This window comes from Centruroides sculpturatus, unplaced genomic scaffold (genome assembly GCF_000671375.1).
Source record: "Centruroides sculpturatus isolate CEXI.00-Female unplaced genomic scaffold, Cexi_2.0 scaffold598, whole genome shotgun sequence".
Classification (NCBI taxonomy): domain Eukaryota; kingdom Metazoa; phylum Arthropoda; class Arachnida; order Scorpiones; family Buthidae; genus Centruroides; species Centruroides sculpturatus.
In genome coordinates this window covers 5,997-18,165 of record NW_019384757.1, presented here as the reverse complement: position 1 = coordinate 18,165, position 12,169 = coordinate 5,997, and the positions used below count along the sequence as shown (strand labels likewise).

General features: G+C 34.4%; 2 long non-coding RNA genes across 2 annotated transcripts; one reads left to right on the top strand and one right to left on the bottom strand.

Annotated features, from left to right (window-relative positions):
- Positions 1-1,570: 1,570 nt before the first annotated feature.
- On the bottom strand, positions 1,571-4,000 carry LOC111628729. Its single transcript, XR_002757214.1, has 3 exons — positions 3,864-4,000; positions 2,136-2,153; positions 1,571-2,053 (listed from the first exon to the last, which is right to left on the bottom strand). It is a non-coding gene; the product is annotated as an uncharacterized LOC111628729 (long non-coding RNA).
- A 280-nt stretch (positions 4,001-4,280) lies between these two features.
- LOC111628730 lies at positions 4,281-10,916 on the top strand. Its single transcript, XR_002757215.1, has 3 exons — positions 4,281-4,415; positions 10,238-10,394; positions 10,478-10,916. It is a non-coding gene; the product is annotated as an uncharacterized LOC111628730 (long non-coding RNA).
- Positions 10,917-12,169: the final 1,253 nt, after the last annotated feature.

The window sequence follows — 12,169 nt, the reverse complement described above, 5'->3', positions numbered from 1 at the left end:
CTATGATGTATAACGATATAGAATTTATACTCCTTATAAGGCAAACGAGTTTCGCTTGACTCGTTAGTTGCGATTACTCTGCGTGTTTTTTTGGGACACGTCTCGGAATCGGTGGTGCTGCGAAAGCCCATTACTTACTTCCACCGGTTTGTATATTGGCGCACTAGTGTTTATTGGCAATTTGGGATTTTTAACGTGACGAGTATTTTAATGGAGAACACTTGAAGAATTCGGACCTAGTTGATGGCAGGATTCATTGCTTCTCAGCGGGGTGTGAAGACTCCACCCAAGTCCCACAAATACTTAAAGATGTCACGTGACGGATGTAGTCTCAGGCGCACCCGATATCAGGCGGAGGTCATCTACCTACTTCCAGTCTTTGATACCATCTGTCTCTGCTACCGTACGAAGTTGAATAGTCCAACGATCGAGGGATAACTGCTTTTTTTCTTCTTATCGATATCCTATTAAAATATTCAATATGTAGAAAAAAAATTCGGTGGTTTGTTCGGTTTATTAAATTCTGGACGTACCGTAATCTCGAATCAAAAGTCCATATCTACCACGATTCAGAATCTGTGGCAATTTTGGCGTCGGGCCAAACTAAGCGGAAATTCTGGCCAGCGGAAGTCACGTGCTTCCCCCTGGGGTTGAAATTTGACAAATCGACCGGGCGCGTGGGGTCCAGTTGAGACACGTACGTAAGAGGAAGTGGGAGTACGTGACATCCATAGAATGTTAGCTAGGACCGGAAGCGGCGAGTCCGAATGGCCAGTGGTCTTTCCGGTTTAGATTGGTATCGGAGTTTGGCAGTTAGAACACGGTGTGGGGTTCAGGGGTGGCCACAGGGTCAATGATGCCTTTTATTTTTCGGGCGTAGAGAATAAAACAACTACAATTATCTACGGCTGACTATTAATAAAGTTATTTAAACAATAAATAATTGAGTTTTTTAAACAATTTTTTTTCTGACCTAATATTCATCGTGTGATATAATACTTTATCGTGATAAATTTACATGGAACATTCCTGATGTTTTAGATAACTTCTTTTAACAGTCTAAACACTATAATTTTTTCCGATGTATGCTAGTAGCAGACCACGTTTAAAATTCATTCGAATTTCCAGACTGGATCCTCTCTGCTAACTTATCTTGAAGGTGAGCCTCCCTCTTTCTTAATTTGAATCGACGTGATGACCAAGGCCAGCCAATCGGGTGAAATCCTAATTGAAAACAAGGCACGTTCCGACGCTTCCAAATTTTTGGAAACGTGAGGTCGTCACCTTACTCTTAAATCACGAGCCACTAATTTCCGGCTCCCTGTCTGGCAAGGAAACGATTTCCTCTTATCTTTCTCGTCATCGGTTCTTACTTTCCTTTCTGCACTCACCTTTTTTTTGTGACAAATATTGCTTTTGTCCAACTTCCCGAAATCGCATCATGTTTCTCTGTATACGTCTTTAATTATTTTTACAGAAAAATATTAAATTAAATATAAACATTAAAAACATTCATTTTCAATTATTAGAATGATTTAACTCGTTTTGATTATTAAATGCAGCGAGTTTTAATATCTGGAAAATTGGATATCCAGTACAGAGCCTATAGCAACTTTCGGTTATGCGACTAACAATGATTCAACCTTGCTTTTCCTCTGGCACAGGGAGAAATCATTTCTTAAGCGATTCTCTCCTTCTGATATTTCTCTATTCAATAGCATTGGGTTGAGACGAACAGTCACTTTGACTGAAAACGCCAGACGGCGTCGAAAAGTGGCAGTTGTAGATGGTAAGTTGCATGTACAATAGCGGAAGATGTAGCCAAAGAATCGTTTCATCGATTCTGGAGTGACTTGGAAGACTTTTAAAAACATCTCCACAAAGTGCTGGAAGGGAAGATGTACTTTCACAATCTACATTCACGGGTCGTGGGATGGGGTGTCGACGTCTTAAGACTCTTACTTCCACTCCATTGTGTCTGAGAGAGGAATACAATCTTTTTGCTTTGGTACCCTTCACCACCATTTCAAGAAGAAATCTTTCCTATAAGTTACTTCAAAGTAAATATATATATATATGTTTAAAATCTTATCTATTCTATCTTATCTAAAAATATATTTTAAAAATATTTTTACCTGTGTAATTGAGTTTGTCTGTATGTTAAAGAAAACAAATAATTACAAGTCATTTTAACTATTTATATAATTATTTAATATAAAATAATCTGAAAATGCCTCAAAGTTATTTCCTTTTAATTTTTATATGATTCGAGATTATCTTTATTAAGGTGATTATTCTTCGATAAATAATAAATAGAATTAATCATTAAAATAATAATTCTGAATAAATACAGACAATAAATAACAATTACTTAATAGGATATTTTTATATAAAAATCTAACTTAATTTAAACATAAGATTAACAGTCACATGCAAGAAAATTATTAAATGATCATAATTTCCTGTTAACTGTATAAAAATACTAAAGTTATAAGCAATAATTATATATATTAAGCTACTTATTTTATTAGACAATATGTTAATATCTTCATAAGAGAGTTTAGTTTTGACTCAATAAAATTAACTAAAAATTCAAGTATTTTAATTGCCAATCCTAAGGTAAAAAGAAAAAAAAAACAACTGAATTTAGAAGTCCAGAGAAAAAAAGGAAGTCAAGATGAAATTTTTGAAATGCAATAATTGCTACCTACTGTATGTTTTATTGCTTGACGTGTTATCGATATGAATTGCACAGCGGGTTTCGTGCATTGTATGAATGTCTGAGGCATTGCTATTGAAATAACGATCCTAACATTGCCTATAATTATCTGCTATGTTTCTGAAATCAGGTGGATTGTGATGACAGTAATAAAGGAGTGTTTTAGATATTAAAGTACATTTATAACTCGCCTTTCTGTTTACTGTGACTTGTTTTGTTATTTGTTAGGAGGAATTTAATCATTTATACTGTTAAATATATTTTATTTTTTATTATAAAAATAATAATTGAAAATTTTATTATGTGTTTTATCAATATTTAATAAATTGAAGCATTGTATAATGGTTAGTTGGTAGATGGTGGAACACCTTGGATATTCTTGTTGCTAGTAATGGTCCGGAACACAAGCTAGTCGTTACATGGTGGAAGTTTCATGTAAAGGATGTGGTAGCTACTGTTTGACCCCTATTGACCCTGCCACCTGACCCCGATATGGGGTTCTCTATATACAACACCGGCGAAAGGGATGGAGAACAGATGGGGAAACGACTAGAGAGGTTTTTGTTCTGAAACAAAACTCCGTGTTGGTTCAGTGTCAAGTAGATTTCAAGAATGCTTGAGTGTAGTTGTTATTGGCGCGTATCATTGCTGGCAGCGCTCCATCCATGCCCGAAAGAGCACCCGGACAGGGTCAATTAGCGTGGTAAAATTTTAAAAATCGGTAGGTCTATTAATGAAATTTTGTGCCGAACACCTCCGCCAACTTCATTATTCATTCCCCTTTTAATGAGCGTAGACTCGCCTTACTGTTACCCAGGTAACGTAGGGCACATAAGCCGCGTGGGAAGATCAACAGCTGGGATCTACCACCACGTCGACAGGGGGTGGAAGGCGGGTGGGGCCCACTTATCGTCACGTGACCGGAACCACAGAGGTCGCCATCGCAGATTCGCATCCGGTAGTTTTTAATTAGTCGGAGATGGAGTTAGTATGCGACCTGCTGGGCTAGTTAACAAGGCACCTGGTGTTGCCTTTGCAGATTTCCTTTCGCTCCTTCAAATTGACCGAAGACTCCCTCTAGTGAGGAATTTCCTAACTGTTGATACTAGCAAAACGCAGAAATCAACAGGTGGATGCATTGTACCTTCTGTGCCGAAAGGAAGATACCTATGGGGAGGTTGATTGGCACATTGGTGTCACTCAACTTTTAGACACGCCTTCAATGGGTACCAAGTTAACCCTGTTTCGGAGGTCGATTAAACTGGACTGTCGAGATGTAGATGTCCTCCATTCGCTTCATATTTCATTTTTTTAAACGTGGATTAAGCCACAGATAAATCGTGCAGATAAGAGTAGCCCGAGTCAAATTTAACTTATCCACTTAACCGCTGCCGTATAAGCCTACAAAATAACAAGTAAGTTAAACACTACAGAATCAACAATAGGATTTTTCAAACAATATTGAAATATTAAAAGAATAAAATTGAAAATTTCAACTAACAAACACAGTTTTAAAAAATTAAATATTTCACAATTTTTAAGCACTTTTCCTCTTCCACCGCACTCTTAAAAGATAAAATTAGATTAATAGGGCCTATTCTCTCTGTAGATGTGGCACATGCACATAAACCGGATCCTTAGCCCTATATTTCTTGAAACGATGAATAGACCCAGCTCCAAGTAGGACTATCTTAAAGTAAGTCATGTATGTCTGAGCTACGTGCACGTAGAAATTTGGGTCATAAACATATATTTTGCTATCGATATGTATAATCTAATATTTGATTTTCGAAAATCGGACATCTGTTCAAATCGCTTCCTTTTATGTTCTTATAAATTATTTTTCCTATTATAATTTGATAAACTTTGTTTGTTCAATATACGGAATAGAAGTTAAACGGGGATAATTGAAATTAATAGCAAGAGTTAAGTTATAATAGGGGGAAATAAAGACAATAAAATACAAAATGAAGTTTACAAGTTAAATATGTTAGCCACTTAATGGGAGGTCCGGACCACGTCAGCAAAAGAAAACAAACTTGGATTAGTTTATTGTACCTAAAATCTCCCATCTGTTAGGTTACTGAGCTAGTCAAAACTGTCAGTTAGTGATTCCTAGAGCTATGTAATCATCTCTTTCTAACAACGTCCCCTCCGGCATCTTCCTCCACTCAATAAAAGACTTTGACACGATTCTCTGATTCTGTAATTTCATTCACTCCTCCTTCTATTTTCTCTTACTAGCAACCAACGAGATTGACAATTGTTAAATAACTAAATATGCCTTACTCACGAACGGAAAGTAGAGGGAAAAAATAAACTGAAATATAAAAAATATAGTCAGTTACTTGGGCAAGAATTTTGCTATTAAGTCGGGATACAATTTGTGTTTTTTTGGAGAACGTTCATTGTGAGAGATGTTGGACCACCGCAGGTCTTTCCGAGCTTTTGAATGCAACTACCACATTTCGGAACGCCCGGCACGTCCATCTAGAAATCGGACAATTGGAACAGCGAAAAGGGGATTTAAAAGAAACGTGAAATTGGGATACATTTTTTAAAAATAGCATGAGCAAAAAAAAGAAAAAAATTATATATATATATTCTAGAAGTATCNTTTGCTACGAACGAATTCAACAAAGCATTCACCTTTGAGTCGTGTATAGAATTGTTATTGTAATTTATTGTAAGGGACGAAGAGATGGGAGATTTAATGTAATGCCAAAAACTGCGATGCTTCAGGCTACTCAGGTTAGACTGGGTACATTCTGACCCAGTTCTGTAACCTGACAGGATGGGGTTACCTGATTCTCCTCTTCCTTGTTCGGATGTTGCACGGTTTTTTAAAGAACTGAGCAATTATACAATTATAGAATATAATTTTATCTCAATTTTTATATATTTAATATTATTATAAACGGTTTACGATAGTTTTAACCGCGTAAGGAAAGCTAATGAGCGCGGCAAAAGCAATAAATTTAAGATTCTCTCGATATTTCGTTCGCTAAATTATCTAATTAGAATTAAATGTTTCTGTCAATTCTTTTATTTAAAGTATCGTTCATTAAAGAAATTCGAAGCGAGTAGTTTATTTGCTTGAAAAATCTTCAGGCATCAGAAGTTTTTCATTTACGTAAGAGCTACATGAAAATCTGCATTTGTTTCTGGAAGGAGGATCTTCGCTTCGCCTGCCATCCAATAATAATGAAAATATTTAAACTAGAGAAGAAAGAACTCGTGTTATAATATCAATTTAAAGCCGCGTTATTAACTGGACGAATTCGTAATCTGCATTATTGTTTGTGGCAGATCAATGAAGATTTGGTTCATTGACTACAGATACATGCAGAATACACTTACAGTAACTATTTCGATTCACTAATTTTATATTTTATACAATAAAATATATCTTTCCTTCTAGTTTCTGACCTTATCTATCTTATTCTTTTTTTTTTTTTTAATTTAAGAGAATGTTATTAAAGTTGTTTATTTTGAAGAGAAACCAGATTTATCTGTTCAAATCAGAAATTTTATTCCCAATGAACGGGTTTTTCTGTAGCATTCCAATTAAATGGTATGTCAAGTTTTAAAAAAATTAATGTAAAATATACATACAAACTTGGACTAGGTCTAGAAAAAATTCATATTCTCAATTTTTATATAAATAATTAAAACATTTTTTTTAAATGTAAAAACTTATTTTAGTGAAGATTTTGGATTCTAAATTGGTTGTTTTTGATGAAGATTTAGATTGAATTGTGTTTATTTAAAATTGTATTCGTTTTAAGAGCCGAAATGTATAGAATCACATAGAATTTGATAAGTATTTTAACATAAATGTTCCATTGTTGCGAAGACGGAGACAGAGAGAGGGAGAGGGAGATCGGGATCAGTCTTTTAGACGAAATGTTATCGAGGATCAGTGGGACTCAGAGAATGTCTTAGAACATATCCGTCCGGTAGCGATATGTTTAGTTCTACAGCATACTAGTCTATTAAGGTTCAACATGAGGAACTTCCATTAATCTTGTCGGTTAGAGAGATATGGAGGACGTAGTGAAGGTCGCCGTCTAAAACCGGAATGGCAACTACAGAGTCCTTCCTTGTACGTTGTACGCAAGTTGTTTGGATATTCTATCTATAAATGTTTCCTATGCGATTTTCCTTCTGGTTGTTTGGTTTACAAGGCAGTATTGCATTTTCCCCTTTTATAAAACGTACTGGCATGATTTTGATTGATTGATAAATATTTAGAATTGAAAAAAAACTAAGAAAAAAAACGCTTCAAAAATAGAAATAAACAATTTAAAGCAAAATAGAGTACGTAGAATTACTTTAAAATTATTTTGATCACGATTTCTAAACGCGTTTTTTCCCTTCTTATTTACAAAAACCTGATAAGTTTTTAATCGTCGATAACGATACTTTACGCTTTAATAATAAGAAATAAATCATTTTATTTTCAAAAATCGAATATAAATTTATAGAAAATTAAATCTTTTAACTTGTTGTTATGTGAATTGAGAAAAATGATTAAGTAAATTATAGATTTTAGATTTAGCGAAATATTAAAAGGTAGGAAATTTAAATTATATATGCGCGTGTATGAGTGAATAAAAGAAAAAATTGACTAAATTAGGTTATAATTGGAAAAAAGAAGATTCCGAGATCAAAGAAGAAAAAGTGATTACGCGGAGAAAGTATATCGATCAGAATGGTGTTTCGTAACGCATCTCAGAAAGACGTCAAGAAGCCTACACCGTATTGACTAAGTCTATTTTGTTTCTGATCTGTCCAGGAAATGCTTAGTCACAGTTCAGGATCTGTTTACTTAACTGACATCCTGCACAGATTTGATTTATTTAGTCCAGTTAAGCAGCATGACGAATGGATGCTGTCCGATCGGTGGAATGCCTCCACCACATTTATCACACAATTATTAATAACTGTCTGTAGTTGATAAATGACCAACTATACAAATAATTAAATCGATTTTACTGGATATTTTAACGATAGCGACCTTAAAAATTTGATAAGGTTTAGTTTACGTTAAAGTAATCCGCATCTATGAGCTTGGTATATAGAGATGAGAGTCAGGTAGATCGTTTGTTTCGGCTAATTGCAGATATCGGGAATCCTTGCTCTGCGGTCAGCTAGGAAAATGATAATGGAAGCTAAATGAATGTACGGCATGAACGTTCTAATGGAGCTAGAAGATAATTATCTGGCAATGAATCTATTAAAGAAAACGCTTGCTCTCCACATAGCCGTACATCGGTAAAGCTGTTCAAACCAGGAAATCGTGTCGATAGTTCAAGAATAAAGAAAGGTTAGCTAAAAAAGAAAAAAAAAATAACGTTTACAGTTCAAGGTTAAGATGCGTTCCGTGACTTCCTTTATAGTTGCGTGGTAAAAAATTACCTGGCAATCAAGATTTTTAGCAGATAGAAGCGACAAAAAAGCAACTTTTATGATAAACTCTTTGTTACTGAAATTAATAAGTAGAAGACCCGAGTTAACTTCTTGGCTAGTGATATTATTTTGTGTACTGCACCAGACCGGAACGGAAAAACCATACTAGCGTGACGTCATTCTTCTCCCATCCGCCATTTGTCCGGCAATCACGGCGTGTCCAGTGTGTTTACCTCACAACTCCATTAATCTCGTTACCTATTGGTCCGTAAGGCCATCTTAGTCGTGGATGGGATAACAATCGCTTCGGACAGTTCACTCGGACAGATTTATAACTGGAATTCTCTCTAAGATTTAAGTTGTCCGATCGATCAGAAATAATCCGTTTGATTCGCGGCTATATCGACGGACGTGGCAAATTTGATCTGCCATTAATGTTGATTTATACGTTATCGATATAGAAAAATAATAAGAAAAATATCATCGACTAAAACTTTAACGCAGTTTCTTCCTTTTATTTTAATCTCATTTGAAGATAAATGCTATTTTTTTCCATTATTCATCCACAAATAACTATTTACTTTTCTGCAATTAAAAATGATTTTAGAAAAACAAGTCTTTGGCAAGTGAAAAGCGATTCGTATAAATTATTTACAACTTTCGTGTTTTCTTGCCTTTCGACAATGCAATTAACGCAATATCAATATCTACTTTTAAGATTAAGTTACAATTTTTAATTGTGAAAAATTCTGTAGTTTTATATTTGTTATCTAAATTAAAGCTGTTTAAAATTTAGTGTTCATTATAATTTTCTACGCCCAGTAGAGGTAATAAAAATAACAAATATGTTGAAAACTTTTACAAAACAGTACAAAATGATTAACAATATAAACGAAAGTAGAAAATTTTTGTAATTATTGTTTAGCTAAAGCTTGCATTATCGGTTGTAAAGATTTAGTCCCTCTATATCGATTAAAATACCAGGTTAATAGATCGATTTTTCCAATATAAATAAATATGGTTTAAATTTATAGGCTACTTTTATTATTTTTTTTGAAGCATTTTATGTAGGAAACGGTGCGCTTTTATAATTATTAGGTAGCTAAAGTTTTCAATGCCCATTATAGCGATACACAACCCTTATCCGTGCAGAAACCAGAAGCTTAGAGCCTCCTATTACATTTAATTAAACTCTTTACTGTGGGATCTTGTCGGATATAAACAAATGCCGTTGGAAAAGGCCAGTTGTAAAAGTAGAGATATTTAGTGTTCGGTAACGTCAAGCAATTTTCACCAATCAGAAGTGTCTACTGTGTCCCTGGAGCAGTCGCCTTGGGAGATGTAAGACGAACACTTAATTTCTCTGTAGTTCGTCCCCTCCATTAGAAAGCGATAAATGTGTCCTCTGTTGGACTAACCATGTCACCGACTCTAAATTTACACCACTTCTTGTGACACAACTAGTGGTCACCGGGGAGTAATTCTCTTTCCTGACGGTCTCGTGTTTCTCTTCCGAATGAGATCTGTTTCTAACAACAGAAATCTTTTTCTATATAGAATTTTTGAATTATAAGAAGCTGCAGCGGGTCGGACATTAATTATACTTTCTTAACAATATTGTCGAGAGATTAAAGGTATCATCGAGAGACAACATCGTCGCAGCACCTAGTGCGGGTTTGGCGATTTATAACGTTATATCCTATTTTCGTCATGCTGATGTAGGCCATAATAAAAGTAGGAAAATTTCTGTCCCGTTGAATGAACGACCAAAAAGTGCTTTATCCTCTCCTATTTCCTCACGCTCAATTACGGCGTGGTAAAATTTTGGCCATTGTTAACATCAGATGCGTTGTATTTGCTCGAGATTTGGTCGTTCTTTTGTAAGCATCCAGTACCATCCCTTCGCCTTCTTACGTATTCAGCTCATGCAGAGCAAGGACAACCAAAGTGGTGTCCTCTATCAGGTTTCGTGCCTGGAATTCGTGCGGGATTTGTATCATCGCCGGGTAGAAAAGCTGCTTCTCGAAACGGGAGAATTCTTTACATAGCCCATCCATGTTTCTCTTTCTTATGTGCAAGTTTATCTCCACATTTGTTTCGTTGCAGATCACAAATCGGGACAGATCGAGATGCGGGACTAACGTCTATCGAACTCCGGCTTAACTGCTTTCAGATCTGGAGGATACCCTTACAAGTCATCGGTTAAAGCGTATAGAACCGACATTAGCTGTTATCTGGGAAACAAGGGTGTCTATCTCGCCATGTGAGCCACATCACGCGATTTAACCATTAGCCTATACGGGCTACTGTCCGTTCATTAATGTTTCCACGTTCTTAATGAAATAGGTGACGTCACATTGTCCAGAAACATCATCTGTCGGAACAGACGTTAAGTTGGGAGGATGCTTCACTTGACGAGGGGATTAAAAGGCTAGAACGGTGTAAAAACCTGTAAAATTGTTCGCCATATTAAGAATGTCTATGGTTATCTATAAAGCTCAAATAAGAATTTCAATTAAAAAAATTAATGACATTAAATGAAAAATGCATTAAGATAATTAAATATATGTACTTTATATTTATTATCCTAACATCGACTTATTTAAACAGGAAAGTAGGCCTGTGTGTTTATAAAAATCATGCAAATTATTAGTTGCATTAGCAGTTTTTAAGGATATACACCTCTTTTTTTCTTCCCCTTAGAAGATTTATCCCGCGGCTATTATTCGAAGTCATAGTTCTTAATTGATGGACTGGCCAAAGAATCATTAATTTCAATTATGCCCAGTTGCATCCATTTATTATTCGGCTTGCTTCAGTTTTGAAGATGGTAACATTTTAAAGTGATTTCTCACGCAATGACGGTTAACTATATAGGATACATACTTTATAAATTTGCCTATAGGCATGCTCCTGATAACAATTTTATAGGAAGAAAGCGTCAAAATCCTATGTGATAATCATAGCTTTTGCTTTCTGAACCACTAACAAAAGAAAACAATAGTAACCTATATTTAATCTTGTTTAAATGCAATCAGTTCTGTTTTACTAATAATTATAATTACGGTATGTAATAACGGAGAAAAACGAAAAAAATAACATTCAAAACTGTTAAAATATATTATTATAAAGATCGTTTTAAAATTTTATTTATTAAATTCTAGTAAACCTAATCTCGTTAAGTTCCGTTACAACAATATATGCTAGTTAATTTTATATACAGTACTGAGGATAAAATTATATAAAAATTACAAAACACCAAGTTAAACTCTTTATAGAATTATAATGTTTAGAAAGCAAATTCTCAGTTTGATATATTCTATATATTCAGACATTTTTATATATTTAGGCTATATAAAGATAAGAATATTCATCGCAGTTAACATCTAAGGAGCCTTATACCTCGGGTTTCATGGCGCAAGAACAGAAGTGTGCCAAGATAAATCAATCTAAGTATTTCCATGATTCTTTCTTTCGTCTTTTTCGGGAGCAGTTAAAGTAATGGTCCTTCCATCACTTTCGTGACATTTCTCGTATATCTTTGGGCTTACTCCACAGATGCGGATCTTTTGTTGTAATATTCACATTACACAAACTCCTTACATTTGCAACATCCATATTCTAAACAGTTATATTTCTGACCGCATCCTAATCTATATTATCCTTAATATTCTTATGATAAAGGAGCAATATATTCTTCTGTTAAGTTATACATTTATTCTGCAGCAATTCTTGATTATCCTTATTTCACTTTCGTAATTTTTCTTTACCTAATAGAGTTATCTGTACATATTTAGATAAATAGGTTTATAACCTTAATTTTTTCCATGATAATTTAGAGGGCCTAAAGGTAAAGATCTTTATCTCATTCGATGTAATCTACACATGATAAATGTCCAATTTTTCTGTAAAATTTTATTTACTTTAAAAAAAATATATATATATATATATCCAACTAAACGTGTTACCGTAAATTCTGCAACAAAGTTGATTAATTCATTAATAAATTTCTATATTATACACTATAGAATATTCTTT